This window comes from Marmota flaviventris, chromosome 17, assembly GCF_047511675.1.
Source record: "Marmota flaviventris isolate mMarFla1 chromosome 17, mMarFla1.hap1, whole genome shotgun sequence".
Taxonomy (NCBI): domain Eukaryota; kingdom Metazoa; phylum Chordata; class Mammalia; order Rodentia; family Sciuridae; genus Marmota; species Marmota flaviventris.
The window spans coordinates 17,016,294-17,043,032 of NC_092514.1; positions in this window are offsets into that span (position 1 = coordinate 17,016,294).

Sequence of the window (26,739 nt, forward strand, 5' to 3'; positions counted from 1 at the left end):
TTTCCCTGCTCAGGACTCTTTAAAGGAAAGAGGATTTGTACATAGGGCGCTCTTTCCATTGTTCTTCCCTCACCCTAGCCCTAAATTTTTTCCCTATTTTTGGTAGGCTCCTGTAATTGAATTCCCCCTTGTGCATCTAACCTCCCACCCTCCATATGTTCAATCCCCCTTATTGGGGATTTCTTGCATAACCAGGGCCCCTAACTGATCAATCCTACTTACTAGGGATTTCTTGCCCAGCCACTAAAGAAGTAGTACATCTCCCTCAAGCTTGAGATACATTTTCCTGCTTTGGTCTATGTATGTGCATAGAATTACTTGGTTACTACGGTACTTGCCTGGGCCCTTTTCCTGTTATCTCTCCACTTTTGATCCACTTTGGAATTTGGGTTCTTTGTTGGCCTCAGGGATGGCAGTTTCCTCCTCACCTCTGTGGTTACCACAACAAGGCACCAGGATGTGTTTCCTCTGAGGAGGGGGATCACTGAGACCCCTAGGCAATGCATGGAGCCCCATGATGGGTGCCAAAATTGTTAGATATAATGAGGTGCTGTGGGAAATGAAACGTGCTTGAAAGTGGGTAAAAGGCAAACTTTTACTTCTTCCGAAGGGCTGTGCTACTGGAACCTGGCCAGCAAGGGCACCTGGGCGGGCAGCCTGCCTGTTTATATACCTAAGGCAGTGCTGCCATTTTCCCTGATTGAAGTTTTTTTTTTTTTTTAAATATATTTTTTAAATACTCATTTTTAGTTGTTTTTTAGGTGGACACAATATCTTTATTTTTTATTTTTATGTGGTGTTGAGGATCGAACCCAGCGCCCCTAGCATGCCAGGCGAGCGCACTACCGCCTGAGCCACATCCCCAGCCCTGATTGAAGGTCTTCAGGGTATAATCTATGTGATTGGCCAATTTAAAAATTGGGGTGGGGAAAGGGAAAGGGCTACAGTTAAAATGACTACAACTGGTTCCAATTAAGGCTGAATACTATATTCCAAAAATAGATCACCAGATTTTCTATTTCTCACACATAAGTGTGAGAGAAGAAAGAAAAGAAAATTAAGATCACCAGTCATTCCACTCCATTCATTGCTCCCTGTCCATACTGGGGCTGCCCTTCTGGTTTTCTTTTGCGCGCGCACACACACACACACACACACACACACAAGCCTAGCTCAGCTGTCATTCTGTAACCTGTTTCTTTCTTATCCCTAGAACACATACATGTGCCAATGACAGAGCCCTTATGAACATGTTGAAAATGCTTTTCTCTTGTTCCTACATATTGCCCAATAACCTTTCACACGAATACAGCATAGTTCATTGAAACTGCCTCCTGTCCTTAGCCTCTATGGTGTTCCCATACTTCTCTGTTCCATACTAACTGTGATTGCTTTTCATTCATGAATGTTTAGGAACACAGTAATTACTATAAACTCCTCAATGTGGACCTACTGTGTCAGACAAATCCATTTGAAAGGCTTTTGCTAGATGTTGCCAATGTTCCCCCGGAAGAGCCAATTTGCAGGATGGTTTCTTATATTGGTGGCAAGAATCACCTCCCTTTTACTGTTCCCAGTTATTTTGATGCTGTTTTTCCTTTAATCAGCCTGGGTGTGAAATTGTGATTCAATCTAATCTGGAAAGTGTGTTACAAACATTGCCTGGGGGCGTGTCCCCAGCTTTGCAAGCAGGTAAAGGTAAGAGATGCCAGGAAGGGTCCTGCCTGGCACACGGCCAAGAACCCACAATCAATGATTATGCTTAGGACGGTGGTATGTCCCTGCTTCCTCAGCCTAACGATGGGTGAGTGTCATCTGTTCTGGGACATCTCAAAACACCAGAAGGGTCCCAATATCTAAGGTAAAAAAGTGTACCTTCCAGTAGAAATGCCATTTTTCCTGGCTCCAGGGGACACCTTTCCCTTCCTATACAATTAACTCAGTAGGGGAGCAGTGAGGATGAGCAAGTCTCGGGGTACAGGTGTCTGTGCAGCTTCTCTCCAGGTACACAGCCATCTTCCTTCCTTGCTGGAAGATGCTTTCTGACCCCAGTTACCTTGAGCAAGATCAGCGATGGGGTGAAGCAGGCCTGGGGCACCTGTGATTGGGATCAGACCCACCTTCTGCAGTTCCGGATCCTGCCGCTGAAAGCGCTGCTGAGCATGATCCCAAAGCGCCCGTAGCACATTCCTGCGCTTTGGCCGCTCAACTGCAGGGGATGCTCGCGCTCTCACGTGGGCGGCAGCTGGTAGGAGATCCTCGAAGCCACGCAACTGGAGCGGGACAGTCGGGTTGCGAGTAGGGCATCTGCGTGCAGTACTTTAGAAAGGACCATGCCCGGCCCCCAAACGCTCTGCTAGTGTCATGGCCATGTATAGAGAGGACAGTGAGACTTGGAAATGTTTAGAAATGATTTGGGGACACCCAGCCCATCAACCGCCGAGAGGTGGCATATTTCCCTGTCTTTCCCTCTCACTCCAGTGGAGGGGTCCCACCATAGCCCAGTGCACCTCGCTGTTGGGCAGGGTGCTTCTGCTCAACCGTCTGCTTTTTCCTTTTGATTGGTTTTCTTCATCCAGCTTATAGGATAAGACCTCCCATTTCAATCAATCTCCACCCACATGACACCAGGAGCGTCTGGTGCCCTGAGTCTCACATGGTTAAATCTGGCTCTTCATGCCAAGGAACAGCTTGCTGCAGCCCAGAGGCCATCTGCTCCCTGTCCACACTGGGGCTGCTCCATTACTCACTCTGAGAGAATGAGAGTCCTCCAATTCACCCACCTTTCACCTTAGGGCCCAGAACTCATCTGAGCCTGCTTCATCCTTCCTGTTGCCTAGGAGAAGAGAAAAGGTGACCCTGCAGGGTCCAGAGCATTGGAGCTCAGCCCTCTGCTGTTTCAAGGCCTTCACACTTCCAAATATCCCCTGTTCTGTTAGGGAAAAAAATGTTGTGATGATGTTGTCAAGCACATGACACCATCCCCACCCCCCACAAGGCTGGTGGGGTGAATGGGGGCAAGAGCGCCTTTCATGTCTACAAGGACGGCAATTTGGACATGGCTTGGCAATTAAAAAGCTTGGCCATTGCTCTGACTTCTTGCACACACAGGGTGTGCCAAGTGCTATGGTTCTGCTCTGAATAGCACAATGAGCCTTTTCCCAAAGGGGACCTGTGGTCCTTGGCAGAAGCTCTGGGGGTGGTGGGAGTTGAGGGAATTTCATTCACACAAAAGGCGGGATGAGTCCTAGAGGGTTTCCTGGAGGGGGAGAACACCAGGCAGACCTCCGACCTCTGCATGGGCATCAAAGACAAGGCAGTGGTCCAAGCACAGAATGCAGGAAAACAAATGTGGGGTGTTCAGGGCATGCAGAACTTGGCCCTGCTCAGCCCTCTGCCAGGGCTGTTCTGAGATCTGGAGTGCACAGCCAGGGAGAAGTGGGGCTGCCACTCAGGGTCCAAGGCAGGATTCATATCTGGATCTTCTGACCCTAGCCAGCATTCTGATCACCTCCATGCACCATGTGACCCTTCAAGATGAGGGAGTGTGCAAGTAGGGGTGAGATCTGGCCATGCAGAGCTCTAAAGGGTATTCATAAAGGCACAGAGCCTGCCAACCCCAACATCCTCCACAAATTTCCCACCTGCCACCCATGAGGTTAGCACATGCTGGCTTCAGAGCCCCTGTAAGCGTGGTGAGGGGTGTAGGTGCTCTCAGCCCAGTGTCTAAAAGTGAGTGGGCTGCTTAGGAGGGCTCAGTGTGGCCTGCTCGCGGCCTGTGGCTCCCACTGACTGGGGAGTTTTACTGCTCTGGGTCCACTGTGCCTTGGCCCTGAGTGCACAGAATGGCTCTCCCTGAGGCTGGCAGAATGGGATTCCCGCAGATGCATCGCCTGGGGGAAATTCATGAATGGTAGCCAAGCTGTATGGCCCCTGACTACTTCCTCTGTGACCCCACTCTCCAGGTCATGGAGCTGAAGAATCACAGACAGTGAGTTTAGGCCCCAGGGACTGAGAGAGAGCTATAAGGAAGATGTGGGCAGACACCAGGATGACATCGGCAACTCTCTGGTGGAGTTTTTCCCTTCTGATCTTAAAAGGAACACACACAATACAGACAATTTCAAAAAGGTTAACAGGCATCATGGGAAAAGTGCTGCATTTGCAATCCCACCACCCACGGCAGTCCGCTGACAGGTGGCGGAAGGCTTTGGCCACAACCAGGGTCTGCTTCCTTCCCTGAAGCCTCTATTTCTACTCAGGAATTCTGCAGGGAAGATGCCAAGAATTTATGTGACTATGGAAGGACCATTAATGTCCAACACTTCCAGAGCCTGGTTGAAGAGCAGAAGGTGACCTATTGGGGTACTGTGGCTGCCTGGTCCTTCAAGGTTCCCACCAAGTCTGCAGCGAGCAGCACAGATATTTGAGAAGCAGACAAAGCCCTCTGTGGAGTATAAATGGCTCTCACCAGTGGGCTTGGGGGGCTCTGTGGCACTCAGCAGGCAGGAGCTGAGCACCCCTCCTAAGAAGCCCCCCTCCAGCCCCAGAATCCCACCTCCAAAAACACCAGAGAGAGGGGCATTCTGTCCCCCTCTCACTGAGAATCAGCAGGGATGTGGTCAGTAGAGGCCATAAGCATCCCCAATTGCAGGCCTTGGATCATCAGATGGGGCCCCTTTGGACCCCAACTTCTTGAGAAGACAGAAGAGCTCCAGGAGGGACGCAGGTGTCTGGAAGGTGCTGTGCCTTCCCCCTCGATGTTGAGACCTTCCTCACCTGGTGAAGGATAGTCCATACTTGTTCCCATGGTCAGGGATGTGCATGGGGCCGTGTGAAGAGCACTCCAGGACCTCATCCCTGTCCCCCTGTTAGCCTGTGCAGCCTCCCCTGTGAGAGAGTGGAAACAGGAGCTGGACACACACTGACTGGGTGGATGGGGGTCAGCACTGATTCCAGCTCCTTTTCCACCTCAGCCTCCGCCAACCTCACAGACATGGACCCCAAGTCCCAGGTGATGCCAGAGGAGATATTTGGGCTGGAGATGACATCGAGTGTGTGCGCAGCCTGGAGGAGGACATCCAGTTCAACAACCAGGGCGAGAAGCCCCTGGCTCTCTATGTATTCTCCACCAGTGACCCTGTGGACCTCAGAGTCCGCCTCCCTGGGTCCTGGGGTCTTGGTCACTGCACACTCACATGCATAGAGGATCCAGGAGGCCTCAGGCATTTGGATTCAAATTGCAGCTTCTCAGTTCACTGGCTGTGTGACTTTCAGCAAGTCACTTAACATTTCTGAACTTTTTTTGGTCTCATCTCTAAGATCAGGACAATAGTGTCACTGAGAAGTTTGAATGAGGTATTTATTGACCCAGTGCCCTCCACATGGCCATGGGAGCTATGGCTCATCCTATCTCCCCAGGGGGTGCTGAGAGCCATGTGACATTTAGGAAGGGCTGGAGATGGTGGCTGGGGCTCTGGCTCCACCAGCTCTATCCTTGTGACTCTAGAATGTGCTGAGGTGGGGCAGTGAGGGAGCCTGAGGCATCCTCTGGGCAGGAGTGGATGTCCAGCATCTGGGAGCTGATGCAGAAGAGAAAGAAAATGATCAGAGCAGCGGGGTGACTGCCAGTGATGTCATTGTCCATGTGACTGTGCAGTCTCTGTCATTTGGCAGCAGGGGTGAGTCTAAGTCTGGGATCACTGTCTGCCTCCCCCTCTCCCACCCTCAGGGTCTCACAGAGTCAGGCAAACCCATCTGGGGCATCAGGGGATCCTGGAACACGTTGTGACCTCAGACTCTCATTAACCTCTCTGGTTTTGTCCTCTGACCTCTGCCTCAGAGACCTATTGGGTCCTAGAGGTCACCTAATACAAAGGCTTGTCCCATGGAGGCCCCAAACCAGGGGTCATGTTTAGTGGCATAGCTGGGACTGGACTCTTCCAAGGCACTCTCTGTGTTGTCCCCAGCATGGATGCCCAGGGAGCAACCTTAGGGATTATCCACTTGCAGGTACTCCAGAGAGGGGCTCATGAGGTTTATTTGCACAACTTGGGGGTGGGCTCCTGGCCCTGAGCAGGCTCCCCACCACAGGGAACAATGACATGGGAGCCTACCATAGCAGGGAGAGCTTTGGGAATCTTCTCTCACAGCAGCTCTTGTCTGGTGAGGTCTCTGTGGAATGATGATGCCCTTAAGGACAGTTTCACCCTGAACTCACCCAAGGTGAGGGGTAGGGAAAAGGCTGCTGGGATAAGAAGGCTGTGCTAGACAGGGGCGAGGGCTTAGGCCTTTGCTGTCCCCTTCCTGTTCTTTCTTACAGATGCTCTAGGACTGAGCCGGAGTGCTCCTCCTGGCCTATCTGTGCTGTGCCACCACTGGAGGGTGGGGCAGCCTTGCTTGCTCTCCTATCCCATGGAGAATTGCTCCCATGGCCCCTGGCCCTGGATTTTTGCTCCTCTGCTGACCTGTACATGCTCCCAACTCACAGAGGGACCCAAGGCATTAATTCTCCAAGCAAGATGATTGAAGGCATGGGGAAAGGCACTGGTGGTGAAGAGATCAGTGATCTTGTAACAGGGCCCTTTGCTGTAACAGGGGTCCACTTCATACTTTGAATATAACCTTGCTGTTCAACCACGGGCAGCTTATTTTAAAACTGACATGTTTTCCCCCTTCCTCTTCTCCCTCTTCACCTCCTGAGCAAAGGGGAAGCAAGAGGAATGTTCTTTCTGTCCTAAGCTGAGTTATCTTCCCTTCCTTCCATTCAATGAATAAGGAAACTGGAGATCTACTAATTGAAACGATTGCTCTTCCAATGATAGAAGTCAAACATTAATTACTTCCATAGAGAGAGATAACTTGGAGAACAGCCCTTGTATCCCCCTTTAAAAGCCCTCTATTCCTCCTTTGGCAACCTCTGTGACATGAGTCTTCTGTCTTTCTCTTTTGCTAGCAAAGCAATAAAACTTCTTTTTTTCTTTACTCAAAATTAGTCTTCATTATTGAGTGAAATTCAGGGATGAGGATTGAGTTTCTTGTCACCAACATGAGTGACCATTTTCAGTTGAGGAAACTGAAGTCTCAGAGAATTGCTGGTATCTGTAGGAGCTCATTTCTGTGAGAGGAGAGACAGGGTGCTGACCCTGGTCCTACTGGGTCAGCCTTGTGCCTGTTCTTTTCATTGCAACAATCATTTGAATCATTCTGTCTCACTATACTGCTGAAAAACTTCTATCCAACTGCAGCAAAAATTCTTCTTCTTTCAATGAGTGGTATCTGGGGATGGGGAGAAAGTGAGGGGGAGGGATGAGACTGGGGGACATGTTCTGGAATCAGTGGTGATGGCTGTACAACAGCAAAAATGCAATTAACTGCTGAAATAAACATTTTTAAAATAAGTACAATATTCATTTTTATTCAAAATTAATAGTAAAAACAAAATCCAACAATGAAAATAGGGAAATTAGTGAAACAGTAAGGGAGCACAGGGGCCTCCCTTGGGCATTAGCAGGTCCAAGGTGGCGCTCAGGAGCTGGCATTGGCTATGGAGCCACTAGGAGCTCCAGAGCTGGAGGTGATAGTGAAGGAGTTTGGGGTCCTGGCTCTCCCTCTGGTGCTTGAGGTGATGATGGAAGCGCCACAAGTACCAGAGGTGACCCTGCAGTTGCAAGAAGAGAAACAATCACCAAATGACCATGTTCTTTTCAGGGGCAAATTATTTCTCACTGCCTTTCAGAGGAAACTCTATATACAAAGCCACCACTGGAATGGGTTCCTAGAGAGTTTGCTCTGTTTGTAGTTTTCCTGCCCCTCTCATCTTCTGGAAGCTCTGCTCTGCATACCCAGCTCCATCTCATTCCCAGTGCTCACAGACCCCAACCCCAGTCCTCCTTACCTTAAAACTCTGCCTCAGTGGGTTTCAGGGGCTTCCACAGGGCCCTGAGTAGGGACCTCAGTGTTCCAGGTAGAGTCAGGGGTGTTGGGCTTCACCCAGATTAACACATTGGGGAAGGGCCACCTGGGCCTGGTCCACAGGGTTTACTACAGGAGCCCGTGATGGAGGAGGTGGTACTGAAGTAGGACAGAAGAGGCCAGACACCTAAGGAATGTTCAGGAAGCAGGTTTATTGACTGCAGAATTCAGAGGTGGTTCTCACCTAAGCATTCTTCCTCTAAAAAATGAGTATAGAAATTCTTTGAACTTTATACCCAGGGTGTGGGGGGAGGGGATTAGGAGGTTCATACGACAAGTGTGTTTCATTCCGCCCTCTAGACAGATGCAGGTTTCACAAGTTTTTTCTGCAAACCTTGCATTTATGAACAAAGAGGGAGCCACAAACCACAATGTCTTCTGCAGATTTTTGCTGTTAGCTGATGTCCTGTGGAAAAAACTCTCTGATAAAAAGAGGAATTACATGCCACAAATATGGTGGAGGTTTCTGCTTAATGATGGTAAGGGTCCTCTGGGTGGGGGTCCCTGGCCTGCTTTATTGCTGGGCAAAGGAGGGTCAGCAGCTGAGTGAGAGGCCTGGTCTTGTTTCCCATGCTGCCCTCGAAGGGCGACCCTGCATGGCTGAGCTCCTGGGCCTGCTTTCCTTGCCTGTCAAGAGGCCAGGCCCATCATATGCCAACCCCAACATGGCAACCTTGACCCAGATAGCTCTAGTCACTGAAGAGACGCTGATAAAACGTCCCATCGGTAGAAGTCCTGGATCAATGGTATGATCACCTCACCCTTCTTCAGGGAAGCTTGACACTGTCTGCTCCTTCCCCACTTGACCACCCAACCCCAGGAGGAAAGGGAAGGGGTACCTTCTGTGTGCGTTGCTCTCACTGTCTCAGGCTCGTGCTCCATAAATATGTGATTGAGGAGGAAACAATGGGAGTCTGTCGGGCCAGCCTTCCCTGGGTCTTCTAGCTTACATAATGGCATCTGCCAGGTCTCCTTTTACCTTGTCCCACTGAGATGTGTGCATGTCAAGAGGAAGCCAGGAGGATGCCATAGCTGCTGTAATGTGGAAACTACCTCCTCTGATATCTAGGGTGTCTCTGTGACCTGGACTAGAATGGAAGTCAAAGATTAGGGTTTGCTGTCTCCTCTGTTCATTGATGATGGTCAGTGCTCAGAAAACTCTCTGCCCATAGTATAGCTTCATATCTACTCATTCGACGTTGGAATGCCATCACCTGCTTCCAAGATGTCTAAGGGAGCCTGGGCACCTCTGCCAGCCCCCATGGAATCCAGTTCAGGTACAGCCAGAAGCCTGCAGAGGGAACCTCAAATCTCCTTCACAATGAAGAAAAGAGCTGAGTCCAAGTCCAGAGGGTGAGTGAGGGGTGAGGCAAAAGCTTCATTCTGGGGGGAGAAGAAAATAATCAGAGAATAAGCACATCACCCGCCCCCCAGCAGATCTTTCTAAGGGACCAAGCCCTGGGTGAACACTTTCCAAGGAAATCCCACTTAGTCCTCAACAATCCTATGAGGTTGACCTGCTTGGCACCCACTGTTCAGAGGTTCAGTGGTGAAGTTGCACTGTGCCTGGAGGGCAGGCATCGCCTTCTAAACATGAGGACCTGTTGTGTAGAGATGAAGATTCAGTAGGTGTTGGTGAAGGAGGGGCTGGAGGAGGGGTGGCCCCCCAAGACATCAGGCTCCAGGGCCTCCTCCAGGATCTGTAGCGTACCTGCTGCAACCACCCATAGAGTGGGGTTTTATCCCCCTCCATGGCCAACTCTCCCCTCTGTGGTGGGACAGTGGGGAGACAGTCAGTGGCCAAACTGTGACCTTTGCCAAAATAATCTACATATATAATAAAATCTCAATCAATATTCCAATGGTCACTTTATGCAAAAATGGAAAAGCTAAACTACCAATTCCTATAGAATTATGTAGGAACTCAATTAACCAAAACAGTCATAGAAATGAAGGATAAACTTCTCTATTTCAAAGGTTACTAAAAAGCAACAAAGTAGTTTTGTATTCAAAAATAGAGTGGTATGGGTAGAAGCTCAGGCTACAGATCTTGGAATAGAATTTAGAGTACAGAAACAGACAAAAATATCTACATTGCATTGATATTTCCAAGAATGTTCCAAGAGTGTTCACAAGAGAAAAATAGTGTCTTTAATAAATGTTGCTAAGGAAATAGGTATCCATGTGCAAGATAAGGTTTTGGGACCCTTGCCTCACCTGATATAACAAATAAATACAAAGTGGATCAAAGACCTAAATGTAAGTTCTTAAATGATAAAACTCTTAGAAGAAAACAGGCATACATCTTCTTGACCAAGGCTTAGGCAATGATTTCTCAGATCTGACACAAAAGGCACAAGCAGTAGAAGAGAAAGCAAACTGGACCTCGCAAAAATGAAAATTTTGTGCATCAAAGCACACTATCAAGGAAGGTGAGAAGAAGCCTACAGAATGGGAGAAATTGACAGCCAGTCATCTAGAGGGTATGAAGAACTCTTCCTTTCCATGTCAGTGGTCTCCCACAGACATGGTGAATGTCCCCAAGCCCCTCTAGACTTCCTGGAAGTGTGGCAAGCACCTACCCATGAAGTGATGTATGAAAAGGGCAAGGATTCTCTGTGTGCAGAGGAAAGCAATGTTGTGACAGGAAACAGAGTGGCTATTGTGGACAGACCACACTGATTTTCTTGGAGAAGGCTAATGCTACAAAGAAGATTGTGCTGAGGATTGGGTGTGCTGAGCCCAGCTGCAAATCTCAGAATGCTGGCTCCTGAGAGATTGTGAATAGGAGGGGATAAGAAATGAGCAAGTGATACAGTTCCTAGATTCACCTTGTGTTTTATTATGAAGACAACAAAATACTGAGGTTATGTTCACTTAAAAGAGACTGAACTAGACATTTCTCCAAAGAAGATATAAAATGGCCAACAACAGGTAAAAAAGACGTTCCTGTCACCAGAGAAATGCAGATGACAACCATAATGAAATACCACCTCCCACCCACTAAGATGGCTGGAATAAAAAGAAAAAGAAACCCATAAATTAGCTAGTGTTGGCATAAATGTGGAGAAATCAGAACCCTCATACATGCCTGGAGAATTGTAAAATGCTCCAGCCACTGTGGAAACCAATTAGGTGATCCTCAATAAACAAATCTATAATTACCTTAGACCCGGCAATTCAAATTCTTAAATGCATATATAAAAAGTGTTAAAATGGCTGTTCATACAGACTTGTTCAAGAATTTGCATGGCAGCACACTTCATAGACATGGCAGATAACCATGAATTTATGGATGGTTGAATTCATATAGTTTATTCATATAATGGAATATTATCCAGCCCTAAAAGGAAGAGGACCTGACAGATGCTACAACATGGATGAACCTTTGAACCATTATTCAAAGAGAGGCACAGGGGCCATATATTGCATGAGTTCATTTATATGAAATCTCCAGAATAGGCCAACCTGTAGAGACAGCAAGCAGATTAGTGATTAGCAGTGACTTGGTGTGGGGAGTGGGGATGACAGCTGGATGGGAACAAGGTTTCCATTTGGGATGGTGAGGATATTGTTGACTAGATGGCGGTGAAGGTTTTCCAAAGTTACAAGTTTACTAACTCACACTGGGTTGTACCCTTCAAAATGGACAGAGGGTGACTATTACACGTGAATTTTACTTTAGTAACTCAGGGAGAGAGTTGAAGGTGAGCCATCCCCAGCCATGAGGGGGTGGGTCTCTGAAGATCCCACCTCAGTCCCAAAGAGTAGAAGAGCTGAGGAAAGCCCTGATCGTGGGACCTTCCCTGAACTCTCCCCTTCCTCCCTGGCTCTGCTCTGGCCTGAGAAGTCACGCGCATCCACGCTCCACGCCCACAATTTTGAATGGGGAGCAAAAGGAACTGCTATTGGTCCAGCCGGTGGGGCTGAGCGCTGATTGGCTGAGGCTGGCAACGGACCTGCCCGTGCGCAGAGAGCCGTTGAGGACTCGCTGTGTGGCAGTTCCCCAGCCCTGGGGTCAGTCAGCGCCTTGTCAGCCGCCTGGTGAGCACCGCAGGAGCGCCCTGGAGCCAGGTGCTCCTGTCCAGCCCCAGTGAGTGCCAGAGGTCTTGCAGGAGGCTGGGGAGGGGACCCTCCCTCTTAGTGCCTGGTCACTCAGGCTTGCCAAATTCACCTGTTGTCCCCATCGTCTGGCTCCTCCTCTGTCCTCAGAGTCAGGTTCCTCAGTCCAGGGTTTCATGAATTCTCCTGAAACACCCTCATTGATCCGTTGCACCCTGATTTCAGGCCTCTGGGTTCAGTTTTGGATCCATCCTTTTGTATTTAGTTCCCTCGCGCCTCCCCCTCAGCCCCTGAGCATTTCCAAAGAAAACATTCACAAATGGATCTACTTCGTTGATGGCAGAATTGGGGATCTAGGGTCCTCAGAACCTTCTGTGACATCCTTCCTCTTCCCCATATCCGCGAGAAGCCTCTCTAGGGACCCTTAGAAACAGAAGGGGCAAAGCGTAGCGTGGCCCTGAGGTGTCCCATCTATCTTTGTGATCTTGCAGATCTGAACACGTCATCTCTGTGAGAACATTCTCCCCACACTTTGTGCGTGTGTTAACAATATCAAGCTTGGTTCTCATGATCACAGTGGCTGGACCCCACTGGATGTGTGCCAGGTAGGGCAGGGGTCAGTCCATACAAAGAGCAGTCTTTCCAGTGGGAATAGCCACTGCACCCTTGAGGGGAGTTGCTGGCCTGCAGAGGAGAGCTCCTCTGGGGCCTTTCCTGGCTCTGGCTCCTCTCTCTTGACAGCCTGGTGCACCAAGTGGAGGCTGTTCTCATCTCCCTCTGTGGACCTGCTCTAGCCCTTGATCCCTGGCCCTGACGAGAACTTTTTCTCTGAAATGAACCTATTTTTTATGTGGCCAAGGCTGCTTCTCACTTGTTAGGTCCAGCTCAGTTCTTACTACATCGAATAACTGCATTCCCCAATTTCCCTGGCAAAATTCATCATCCTGCAATGAGATCTCAGTCTGATTTCATACATCCTGTGCAGGCCCTGCAGACAAAACCAAAACCAAACCAAAGAACATGACTGTGTTTAACACCACGTGGGTGGTGTAGTCCCCATAGCAGTCAGGGAAAACAGCAGGGGGACACAGGGATCACTTTTGATAAGGAGTGTTACAAAGATTTGGAACTTGAGGGACATTTTTAAGGACAGAGGAGCTCTCTTCTAGAGTGGACGCTGTCAGGAAGCAGGGAATTCTATTAGTGGTGGTCTTCTTACATCTTATGCAGAAAAAAGGGAAGACTGGAGGGAGGTGAATGTTAATTGGGGACAAAGCAGCTGTCACTTAAGTTCACCAGATAGGGGATGTTTAGTCACTTCTGTGAATTAATTTATGTTCACCTTTCATCTGTGTTCAGACATGGTTAGAGATCAGATTTCATTTTTCGTCCTGATTACTCATTTCACATTGAATTTGGTGCATGTTGATGCTCCATGAATTGCTTAGGCTTCACTAGGATTTCAGGGCCAGGCTGTGAGTGTCAAACCTGGTCCTGGCAACAGCAGGCCCCGCTGATAGACAGGCCAACTGCTGGAGGTCGAGGCTGCTTTCTTCTTTCTCACAGGATCTCAGGACCAGGTCTTAAAAGATGCCTCCTAGGAGAGGGTTTCAAATAGACTGAGAAAAATATTAAAGCATTTATGGCACCAGAAAATTATCAAGACAGAAGAAATTGGAACAAGTATTAAAAGGGAGTCCAAAACAACAGTTTGTGACCATTGCTTCTGCTGGGGATGCTGTTCCTGTCCTGGCGCAGTCTCCTTTTTTCTCTGGCTGGGGTTGTCTGTTCACATGCCCATTTGGGAGCTTCTCTTCTGGGTGCCATGTGCATTGCTGCTGCTGGAGCCCCCAAAACTCATGGAATTTGTGTGTGTCCCTCCCTCCAGCAACCTGTGTTTACTACCTGCTGAGTATCAAGTGCCTTGTCAAGAGTCCAGCCTCGCCTGGACCTCCACACAGGTGTCTGACATTCACTCAGATGGTTGGCCCTTTACTGCCCTTTGAGGAAATCCCAGAGCCCGTGCAGGCACCTTGTGACCTCACCCAGAGCAAAGAGGATTCATTTTGTTAGGAGCTTAGAGAAAAGGGCAACAGAATTTGGTGAGGGCTTCGGTGGGATGAAAAGATTTGTAAAATTAGGCTTCTGTGGAAAGGTCCCAGGGAAACATAACTGTTCTGACTCTGGGTGCCAGGTAAGTCACATTGCCCCTTTGTGCTGTCTTTCATTTTCCTTTTCATAAAAGGATTTTTAGGGTGGTGTCTATATTCCTGAGTAGAAATGCATTATTTTGGATGCTCTCTGTCACTGTAAGTTGCACACACATTCTTATACCTGCAGCATGGTGACCTGGGCTTCCTCTCTGTTCCAGGAGTTAACAGTATTGTTGTCCACTCAGGCCCAGATGCGTCCATGGCTAAATTCAGCATCCTGAGGAGAGGAGGACAGAGTTCCCCTGAATAATGTCAAGGAGCGAGGTAAGCCTGTATGCTGCTTCTTTCTGTCATTTTTGATTAATTTGCATTTTTATATAACCATAGACTATGCATTCCTTTTGTGTCACCTCTAGTAACTATTTTCAGGTTTTTCGATGCTTTTCCTACATCTGCACTTCAGCCTCTCATGGCAGTGCATAGTAGTTTACAGTTTGTTCATACATTCCTCTCCTAATGGATGTCTGCATGTTTCCTGTGTTTGTGTGCATATTTGAAAGAAATTGCTATGGATATTATGAAAAAGACATTGTTTAAGCACTTACACTTTTATTTCCCTTCATTTAATGCCTGGTCATATGGGTAGATACATGTTCAACTTTTTTCTTTGTTTTTGGTACTGGGGATTGAAGCCAGGGCCTCAGCATGCTAGGTGAGTGCTGTACAACTTGAGCCACATCTCCTGTCCTTTTTCATTTTATTTTGAGACAAGGTCTTGCTACATTGGCCAGGCTGGCCTGAAATTTGTGCTCCTCCTGCCTCATCTGCCTATGTAGCTGGGATTACAGGTGCACACCACAATCCTGGCTTTGAGTTCTGCTTTTAAGAACATTTTCAAACTGTTTCCCAAAGTGGTATATCAGTTTGTATTCCCACCAATGGTGTATTGAGTTATTCAGTTTCCCTATGAGTATTTTCAATTCATGCTATTGTATTTACATCATTTTATTTTTTTGCAGAAGCATAGTGAATATAAGTTGTTTGCTTTGCATACAACTAGTTTAGCTGGGTGATCATTTAAAGAGTGAAATAAAACACAGAAATCCCATATAATTATACTTCCCTATTTTTGTCTTGTCCCTGAGAATTTCATGTGTATATCTAATAGACATCATAAATAAAAAACCATTGACTGGTAGATATTTCAGTTGCTTCTGTATCTAAGTATACATCTTATTTTTTATGCATTTGTAAAAATGAATGGATGCACTGTTCCTTGTACTCAGTTTCCCCCAATGATGACATCTTGCAAAACCACAATTTGCTATCACAACCAAGAAGATTACTTCAATATAGTGAGGATATACAATGTTTCCATCACTAGAAGGAGTCCACTAGTTGTTTTTTTGTAGCCAAACAAACTTTTCTCCTCCTGTCTGTGCTTTTTCCTACAGGTAACCAATATTATATTCCTCCGTTACTAGAATTTCATAAATTTTACAAAAATCAAATCAATCATAGTATTTGCTATTTTGGGATTAGCATCATTCACTCAGGATAATCTTCTGGTGATGCATACAAATTGTTGCCAATATCAGTTTTCATGACAGAGTAGTTGCCAGTATATAGATGTCGTACTGTTTTTGTTTGTTTGTTTTTGTTTTATTATCTCCAAAAGGTCATTTGGGATGAATTCAATTCTTGGTGTTGCAATAAGGCAGCTGCATAAAATTTTTTTTTAAAAATGTGCATGTCATCACTAAAGTCTTCATTTCTCTGCATAAATTCTCAGATGTGCAATGGACATATCTAATATTATTTGCATTGTTGGTAAGCTTTCCACTTCTGTGCCCAAATACCTGAAATGATCAGCATAAAAGGAGGGATGGTTATTTTGGCTCATGTTTTCAGTTCGTGCCTGGTGGTTCTGTGGCTTTGGGGCCTCAGCATACATCCTAGTATTGATGCTCCTCACAAGAGGACCAAAGTTCCAATATACCCCTCAAAGGCATGTCACTAATGACATATCCTTCCAATAGGCCCCACCTCTTACAACTTCCACCAGCTACTGTCAGTACCACATGCTGGGGACCAACTCTTCAACACATGGGCCTTTGGAGGACATTCAAGATCTAAAGTATAGCATGCGTGTTTTGTTTTGAAGAAACTGACAAACTGCTTCCCAGGGGCTCTAATAATTGCATTATCAATAGCAATGTGTGAGTGATCCTGTCTCTTCCTCTTCAGCAGCAGAAATTGGAGAGTATTTTTATTTGAGCTACATTTATAGGTGTGTATGAAGTAGGTGTGTGTGTGTGTGTGTGTGTGTGTGTGTGTGTGTGTGCGTGTTGAGATGGGGTCTTGCTATGTTGTGCAGTCTCCTCTCTTACTCTTAGGCCCCAATGATCCTTCAGCTTCAGCAGTCTGGGTATCTCCCCTATGCCCTTTGATTCTCATTGTGATTTTAAGTTATATTTTCCTTATGGAAAAGTGTTTTTCATCTTCTTCTTTGCTTGTTGGACTCTGGATTTTCTTCATGACAGTAATGCAATTACAGAATAATGGCCTAGAAAATTGCAAACTAAACACAATATTAGATGAAAGAAGGAAATAAGAAAGATTAAGAATGAAAATAATGACTTGTGCCATGGCACACGCCTGTAATCTCTGTAGCTGTGGAGGATCATGTGTTCAAATCTAGCCTCAGCAACTCAGCAAGACCCTGACTCTAAATAAAAATATTATAGAAGGACTGGGGATGGGTCTCAGTGGTTAAGCACTCCTGGGTTCAATCACTCATACCAAAAAAAAAAAAAAAAAAAAGGAAAAAGTGAACTACAAAATAGAAAAACAGTGGTAAAATCCATAAAATCCAAAAGTTGGCTTTTCAAAAAGATCAGCCAATTAAAAGGTAAGACCCAAACTATAAGAGTTGAACATGGGGTCATCTGCCTTACAGAAAGAAAAGGCATCCCGAGAGAATACTCTGAACAATATAAGATAGTGAATAACCTAGATGAAAAAGCAGGAGTTTTTCCCAGTGAATCAGTAGGAGGCCACCAGGGAGCACAAAGTCACCTTGCACAATGAAGACAAGGATCCTGCCCTGAGCTCCTAAGGCCACTAGAGGGTGCCGAATCCTGCTTTCTGCCCTAGATGGTGCACAGGCTTGTGGAGCCTGGGCCTGGTTTCCTCAGAACCCAGCCCTGGAAGCTTGTCCTCCACTTGGGTGGAGGGGGAGCCTCATCTATGCTGAGGAGAAGGTCTGTTGGAGGCCCTGATGCCCGAGGAAGGCACTTTTGTTGCCGCTGCTCTTGGACGTTGTGTTAAGTAGGCCATTCCCAAAGGTTTGTTCTTTCCTTCCTCACACTTGAACAACAATGACCCATTTATTCCAGGTGGAGGCTCGTCATAACAGAGGAGGAAGATGAGGTTTTGTGCAGACGCAGGTGGTTTTGCAGGAGAAATTATCAGGACACACACAGAGAAAGGGATAGCTACAATTGGGGACAGAATGGACCAAGCCTTGTAGCTGTACTGATGAGGTAGGGACACAGGACTTTCTAGGGGTGAGGGGTGAGGAAGGCCAGGGGGAAGGGTCAGTTAACAGTGGTCCATGTATTTTTGTAATTATTGTTTTTAACCCTCAGGTAAAAGCAGTTGAAAAACAAGTGGCGAATTGAAAGGGGGTCAAGTAAAACTCATGACATTTTGGTTTAAATATTGCATATCAAAACTAGAATTCAGTACAAATGTAATTTCCTGGATTTTATGAAAACAAATCATACATTTAAAAAGATACTTATTAGTTCTTCTCATTTTCAACTGAGAGACTTCTCATATTTGATCATTGCTCATGACCAGTGAAGACCTTAAATAATTTTATATTAATTTGCATTGGCTAAATCATCTTTCAAAGGACTGTATTGTGACTGGTGATGTTTAAAAATAATCTGTCAATGTGACTTCCAAGTGTGGGTATTATTGCACTGAGCAAAATTTGTCAATCACATTTAGAAGATCCCCAAAACAATGGTGATGTTTTAGTAACAATTATTGATATTTTGTGGTGCTAAAGGCCATTTATATGAAATATCTACAGAATTTAACACAAAATCCAGTGGTGGAGTTTTTGCATGAGATGTTTGTTGAATTAAATTTTCCCTTTTTATTATTCAATATCTGAATATATTTAATTTTGTATATCTCCAAAGCAATGGGGAAAATTAGGATCAATGTAACATTCTTTAAAAATGTGTTATATAAGAAAAATTGCAGGCTGAGGTTGTTCCTCAGTGGTAGAGTACTTGTGTAGCACATGTGAGGCACCACAGTACAAATAAATAAATAATGTTATTATGTCCATCAATAACTAGAAAATAATATTTTAAAAATTATGTTTATTTCCCCAAATAATTGAAACTTTCATCTTTGGATCTTACATTATTAATTTTTATTTACTTTTTTGTTCATTTTCTAATTTGGAAAGTATATTCATATCTTGTAACAGTTTTTCTTCAAACATTCTTGTAGTTACTTTCTTTTCTTCTGAGTAAAGACCTCCTATTATGGAATGCAGATTTATTTTTTGGAAATTATTTTGTTGTTATTGGAAAGTCTATTTCATTTTCTCTATTTTTCTCCCAAATATCATCCCATATTTATGAGTTGTAGAAAGTTTCTAATTTATTTCCCCAAGGAAGGATTTGATTTTGGTTTAGGGAATTTTTTCAATTGGCATGATATATCTGATGTATATTCCATACAATAGCTCAATGTTTAATATATATTTCATGTGTATGAGCATAGTGATCAATGTTGATAATTTTGGGGGAAAATATTTTGATTACTACAACTGTGTCTCCTAGTGCCACATGGATGGGGAAATCCCAGTCTCACCTAGTCTCTCAGCACTCTCCATACTGTACAATTCTGCCACAATAAAGTGAGTCCCTTGTACCTTTACACACCTGAACATGCCAGTAGAATCTCACAGAGCAGAAGTCAGAATGAACCAATAAACTCTATCTTTCTGCTGTTCTCTGATGAACACATGTTTGAACAGACTCAATCAAATTAGGCCTAGGATGAAAGTTAGAACCGATACTAGAGCCATCTTCTGCAGTCATGGAGAGTGAACTGAAGGAGACATTCTAGTATGGTGTGTAGCTTATCAGGAAGAGGGAGAGATGTGAGTGAATGTCCTTCTCCACAGAGTTGGGAATGGGGTAAAAGGCAGACAGTTTCAGGGTACCCAGCAGGGGAAGTGGTTTATGTGGAAAAGCAGTAATGAAAAAAAAAATATCTCTCCACAGCTGAGAGGAATCAGAGAAAATTATGAAAAACAGTTGTCTTCAAAGAAAGTCATGTTCCAATTTTGTTTTGGTTCCAAGAGAAAGACTTCAAATACTAACTAAAGTATAGAGAGCTCATCGATAATATGAGGAACACAGTAGACTGCCTTATCCTGGAGGATCTGTTCCAAGTCCCCAGGGGTGGCTGAAACTACAGATAGTACTGACCCCTATCTACAAGCAGTGCAATTCTCCCCAGTTTATCTCATGTCCAGATGGTTGTCAAGGTACTGATGGGTGGGTAGCCTATAGAGCATGAATCCATTGGACAAAATATGATTCACTTCATGGTCAGGACAGAGAGTGATATTGCCTGATTTCATCATAATCATGAGTAATTTAAAACTTATACATTGTTTATAGCTCTGATTTTAAATTACATAAGTAAATTATGGGTGAGTGAAAACATAGTTCTTCTTAGATATGTTAGCAGATTATATTTTCAGAGGTCTCAATTCATACACAGCTGCCTCCATTTCTCTGGGGGTTAAGGTGAGGCAGAACATCATGGTGGAAGAGTGTGGTGAAGAAAAGTGTCTCAGGACATGATCAGGAAGCATAGAGAAATAAGCTCAGCTCACAAAATGTATATCAAAGCATGCCCCTCCCAGATGACCCACCTCTTCAGGCACACCCTACCTGCCTGTAGTCACCACTCTGTTAATCACTATGAGGGGATTGATGCACTAATTGTCTTAAAGCTGTCATAACCAAATCATTTCATCTCAAAATATTCTTGTATTATCTCACACATGAGCTTATGGGGGACACCTAAAATCTAAACCATAAGATACTGTAACATTTAAGTACACCATGAGTTGCAAATTAACTTTGCCTCATGAAAAATGAGTTGGGAATGTGAAATAAAAATTCAAATAAACACATTTTGGTGTCAAGGTGTAGACATCCTATGAGTTATGATAAGAAAGACTTTGAGCTCTAACAGATACTTGGTGAACAAGAGCATGCAGTGTGAACTGCTGGGTTTGACCCTGCTAGGAGACTCTTGATGCTGCTATGGGACTCTTGATGTTTACTCCTCAGTTTTTCACTTCCAGTATACAATTTCTGTTACCAATTATTATTTCTGATAATTTAGAACCATTTTACCTGGTTTACTTCTTGAAGGATTCTGCCACAACACATTTTTTTTAACAGGGAAATAGGAAGGATGAATTATGATTAGGTTTGTAGTGAATTTAACTTACCTGATTCTAAACTGCATGAATTCTACCATACCAATACTTTTTTTTCAGTTATAAAAATCATAAATACTTCCAAACAGGAGAAGGGAAAATGATCAAAAATAATAACCATGAGTCAGTAAGCTGTCAGTGTTCCCACGTCCAGTGGATCAGAAAGGAAGCAACTTGCCTGACACAAAGTGGAGGAGTCCAAAGCCAGCTTCCTCCCATTCTTTTTCAGAGCTGCAACAGTGAGACACCTTCAGTCCTCAGATATTTAAGACTTGCAGCTTCTTGATAGTGCACCAAAGATGCCAGTCTGGGAGGGGACTGAAGCCAATCCAGCTCCTGAGGTAAGTTAGCAGTGGAAATCTCATGAGTTGTTAGAAGTCTCACAGAACTCAAGTGGCAGGTAATGCCAGAACAGGGGCTTCCAGAAAAAGGTAACCTTGAAATACTAAGGTGCAGTTGAGAAGGACCCAGCATTCCCCTTGGCCTCCTCCTTGCCTCAGCAGGGAATGAGCTTCCTGAGCTCAGGTTCATCATGAGGGCTTGGCCAGGTCTTGCATCTGTGATGGCAGAGAGCTGATGGAGGGTATTCCAAGTTGAATATTCTGAGAGGAGGAATCACAAACCCTCTTTCTTTTCCTCATTTTCTTAGGATTGTTCACATACTCAGATTTCTAGCCTGAGGCAGAGTGTCCCCAAGTGCCTCATGGGACCTCCAGAAAAAGAAGACATGTTTCCTGTTACTCTCAAAGGCACTGCAGATTTCTGGCTGCAGGTTCTGATGCTTTTGTGATGAATTTTCTGATGCTTTTGTGATGAATTAGAAAAGTCAGGGCTCAACCCTCTCTCTCACCACGAAAAATTTGATCTCCCAAGATGAAACCTTAGAACCAAGACAAAATGTAAGCAGAGGTTAATAGTTAAGGTGCAAAACTGTCTTGAATAGGAGGAACATTAGTCAGCCCTAGACATTTAGCAGCACTGATTCTGGTTTTTGCTTTGGAGGTGCTGAGAATGGAACCCAGGGCCATGGACATGATAGCTAAGCATTCCAGCACACAGCAACACCACCAGCTCAGTGCTGCTGTCTTTAAGACTCATGTGGAATTGTTAGACTTAATGTGTCAGTAATCTGATTTTCATTTCAAACCTAATTTGTTTGCATGCAGAGAGATCCATGCATGAGTAGAAGTATACTTTAGACGTTGATATCATACTACTGAGAAAATGAAAGATCTGTGGGGCTAATGATTGTTTTAGTGTTACATTGGTAATATTATGAGTGAATTACATAGATATGTATGATAAATTAATTATATTTCATAGTAAAAATATTTAAATATGTAAAACATTAACAAATACCAAACTGCTAAATATATGCTTGTATTAAAGTAGGATTTGCTATAGACTAGACTATCCACCAAGAGAAATCAAGAGAAGTTCTATATTTAGGATAAACAAGCCATATTCTGAATTGCTGTTTGTGTTCTCTTAATAACAGCAACAATATGAAGAAATAAAGACTTTAAGCAACTACTGTAAGGCTGGACATGAGTCCTGGTGCATTCCTCTCTTAGAGAAGTTCCTAAGGCATAATGGAAAACATTATGAAATTTTTTCAAAAACTTGAAAGAACTGCCATATAATTGACCTAGCAACCCCCCATTTGTTTGTCGATGAATAAAGAATATGTGAAGAGTGTGTGTGTGTGTGTGTGTATGTGTGTGTGTGTGCGCGCGCGCGTATGATAGGGTAGGTATTGAGAGAGTGAGAATGATAATATTATTCAATCTTTTTTTTCCTTCATAAATGAGGGTTTATCCCAGGGGCAATTTACCCCTTAGCCACTTCCCAAGCTCCCCACCCCCTTTTTTGTAAGAGAGAGAGAGAGAGAGAGAGAGAGAGAGAGAGAGAGAGAGAGAGAGAGAAATTTTTAATATTTATTTTTAAGTTTTCAGTGGACACATCTTTATTTTATTTTTATGTGGTGCTGAGGATCAAACCTAGTGCCCCGCGCATACAAGGCGAGCGTGTTACCTCTTGAGCCACATCCCCAGCCCGCCAAGTCCTTTTTAATTATTTATTTAGAGACAAGATCTCCCTAAGTTACTTAGGGTCTTGCTAAGTTGCTGAGGCTGGCTTTGAATTCATGATCCTCCTGCCTCAGCCTTCAAAGCTTATGGGATTATAAGAGTGTGCCAGAACACCTGGCTATTATTCAGTCTTAAAAAGAAAATCCTCTCATTTGTAACAGCATGGATTCCTGAGGACATCATGCTACTGAGATCAGCAGACACAGAAAGAGAGATACTGCTTGATCTCACTTCTGTGTGAAACCTAAAATAGTCAAAACTCATAGAAGCAGAGAGTCCATGGTGGGCATGAGGGCTGCTGATAGGGGAAAAGGGATAGGTGATGTTGGTTAAGGTTATAAAGATTATACACGATGGAGAATTTCTGAAGAGCTAATGAATAGCATGGTGATTACAGTTAATAATATGGGCTGTTTAAAAATTGCTAAGGGGGTAGATCTTGGGTATTGCTAAGGGGGTAGATCTTTGGTATCGCTAAGGGGGTAGATCTTGGGTATTCTCAATACACACACACACATACACATACACACACACACACACACACTCAGAAGAAAATGGTGACTGAGCTGAAAGATAAGTTCAGTAATTTGTGCTGATCATTTCACAGTGTATCCAAACCTCATGTTCTGTACATCAATGTATACAAATTTAATTTCACAGTTACACCTCAACAACAGTGTTAACAAAAACAGTAACCAAGAGTCTGCATGGTGTGGGCACCAGTGCCGAAGGATGGAACAAGGTCAGCCATTCTCAGGGGATGCACCCAAAGAGCCATTCAGCGGGACAGTGCCTTCTCACTGCTGAGAAGCAATCTGTCTCTTTAGGAGGTCTTGGGGATTGTTTCCAGGGAATATCACCACTCTCTAGATCAAAAAGCACTGGTGGATTTGCAGCAGGAATTACCTCACTGCTGCCCACAAAGCTCCTATCATCAGCATGAAAGGTTTATGTTTTAAGTAGGATCAAAGCTATAGCTACTTATTTTCCTTATTAATTGCTCTGTTTTTGAAGATTCTGAGTTGGTAAATTATAATTTCCTCTACTGTTCACAGTAGGTCTCTATTTAATCCTTCCATAGATAAGTAGCTTTTGACAAATCCAACAACTGAGGTTGGCCTGCTGGATGCATAAGGAAATACAAAGGAACAAGAGTTAAATATAAAATGCTTTGGTTATTGATACTTTTCATGTCTTCAGTGGAATAAAGGGATAGACCAAGCTTATATGGTGACCCAAGCAAACTGTAGCCTTTAACTGAGAACCCCTTTTGGGAAAGATGATTACAGTGGGTTGTTTCTCTTCCAGAAAACTTTATATGCAACACTTAGCATCAGAATCTTCTCCAAAGGGGAAACTATGCTGAAACTTCACAGACAAAAGTTTCAGCATAGTTTTCTTCCTAGCCTTCTTCACAGACATAAGAAGGCTAGGAAAATTCCCAAGAGAATAAGCAAGGACAGAGTAGAGTCAAGAGAGTCAAGGAGAGAGTCATATCAGCAGGCTTTAAACAGTTCTTAATAAATGGGATGAAGAAATCAGATATTGATAGAGTAAATAGCAAAGCTTAGTACAAGACTCCCAGAAGTTGTGTGGCCCCATAAGATCTCCCGGATTGTCCCAAGAAAGAATCTACTTTGTCCAACCTAGTTGGTTTGAATCCAGAAAACTTGACCCTGAGTTTCCTGGGAAAATAGTCCCACCATCTGATCAGCACAAGGCCTGATGGAAAGGAGAAGTTCTCTTATGTACACAAAAGAGTGAAAAAATGGTCCAAAGATTGAAAATAGATATTTCTGGGACTCTTTAATACAGGATCCCCATGCACCAAACCCACTGGGGAATATCTAATTAGGGTATACTTAGCTTCAGAGGATAGAAATCTGCCAGGTTTGGTAGAATTAAAGGAAAATTGTGGATGAAAACAAATGTTTTAAATTCTTCATGAGAATATTGTGTTTCATTGAACTGAGTGTTTTATGGAGATAGATACTGTTTGAGGAATTTTTTTAACTAGTGTTGTACAACAGAAGCTGGTAAGTGTCGTCTTTTTTAAAATTTTTATTCTAATTTCTTATATATGACAACAGAATGCATGACAATTCAAGTTACACATATAGAGCACAATTTGTCATATCTCTGGTTGTGTACAAAGTATATTCACATCATTCATGTCTTTATACATGTACTTAGGGTAATGATGTCCATCTCATTCCACTGTCTTTTGTACCCCTGTGCCTTCTCCCTTTCCCTCCTATTCCTTTGCCCTATCTAGAGTTCATCTAATCCTCCCATGTTCCCCCTCCCAACGGCAGGATGAATCAGCCTCCCTATGTCAGAGAGAATAGTCAGCATTTGTTTTTTGGGGGGGATTTGCTAAATTCATTTAATCTCCAACTCCATTCATTTGCCTGCAAATGCCATGATTTTGTTCTGTTTTGCTGCTGAGTAGTATCCCATTGGATATATATACCACATTTTCTGTGTCCATTCATCTACTCTAGGGCATCTGGGTTGATTCCACAATTTAGGTATTGTGAATTGTCCTGCTATAAACATCGATGTGTCTGTGTCCATGTAGTATGCTGTTTTTAAGTCCTTTGGGTATAGATCAAGAACTGGGATAGCTGTGTCAAATGGTGGTTCCATTCCTAGTTTTCCAAGGAATCTCTATATTGCTTTCCAGATTGGCTGCACCAAATTGCCATCCCACCAGCAATCTATGAGTGGGCATTTTCCCCTCACATTCTCGCCAACACTTAACTGTTGTTTGTATTCTTAATAGCTGCCATTCTGACTGGAGTGAGATGAAATCTTGGAGTAGTTTTGATTTGCATTTCTCTAATTGTTAGAGATGTTGAACATGTTTTCATGTGTTTGTTGATTGATTGTCCATACTCTTTTAAGAAGTGTCTGTTCAGTTCCTTGGGCCATTTACTGATTGGGTTATTTGTTTTATGGTGTTTAGCTTTTTGAGTTATTTAAGTATTCTAGAGATTAGTGCTCTATCTGATATGTGAGTGGTAAATATTTGCTCCCAAGATGTAGGCTTTTTATTTACCTCACTGATTGTTTGTTTTGCTGAAAAGAAGCTTTTTAGTTTGAATCCATCCCATTTTTGATTCTTGATTTTAATTCTTGTGCTATAGGAGTCTTATTAAGAATACGGCATGATAGAGATTTGAGCCTACTTTTTCTTCTGTTAGATGCAGAGTTCCTAGTTTAATTCCTAGGTCCTTGATCCACTTTGAGTTGAGTTTTGAGAATGGTGAGAGATAGGGGTTTATTTTCATTTTGTTGCATATGGATTTGCAGATTTCCCAGTACTGTTTATTGAAGAGGCTATCTTTTATCCAGTTCATGTTTTTGGCACCTTTGTCTAATATAAGATAATTGTAATTTTGTGGGTTAGTCTCTGTGTCTTCTATTCTGTACCATTACTCTACTAGCCTGTTTTGGTACCAATACCATACTGTTTTTGTTACTATTGCTCTGTAGTATAGTTAAGATCTTGTATAATGATGCCACCTGCTTCACTCTTCTTGCTAAGGATTGCTTTATTAGCTTTTCTGCATTTCTTATTTTTCCAGATGAATATCATGACTGCTTTTACTATTTCTATGAGGAATGCCATTGGAATTTTGATTGGAATTAAGCATTAAGTTTGTATAGTGCTTTTGGTAGTACAGTCATCTTGACAATATTAATTCTGGCTATCCAGGAAGAAGGAAGATAATTCTGTCTTCTAAGGTCTTATTTAATTTTTTCTTTAGCATTCTGTAGTTTTCATTGTAGAGGTTGATTGCCAAGTATTTTAAATTTTTTGAGGCTATTGTAAATGGTGTAGTTTTCCTCATTTCCCTTTCAGAGGATTTGTCACAAATGTACAGAAATATCTTTGAGTTATGGA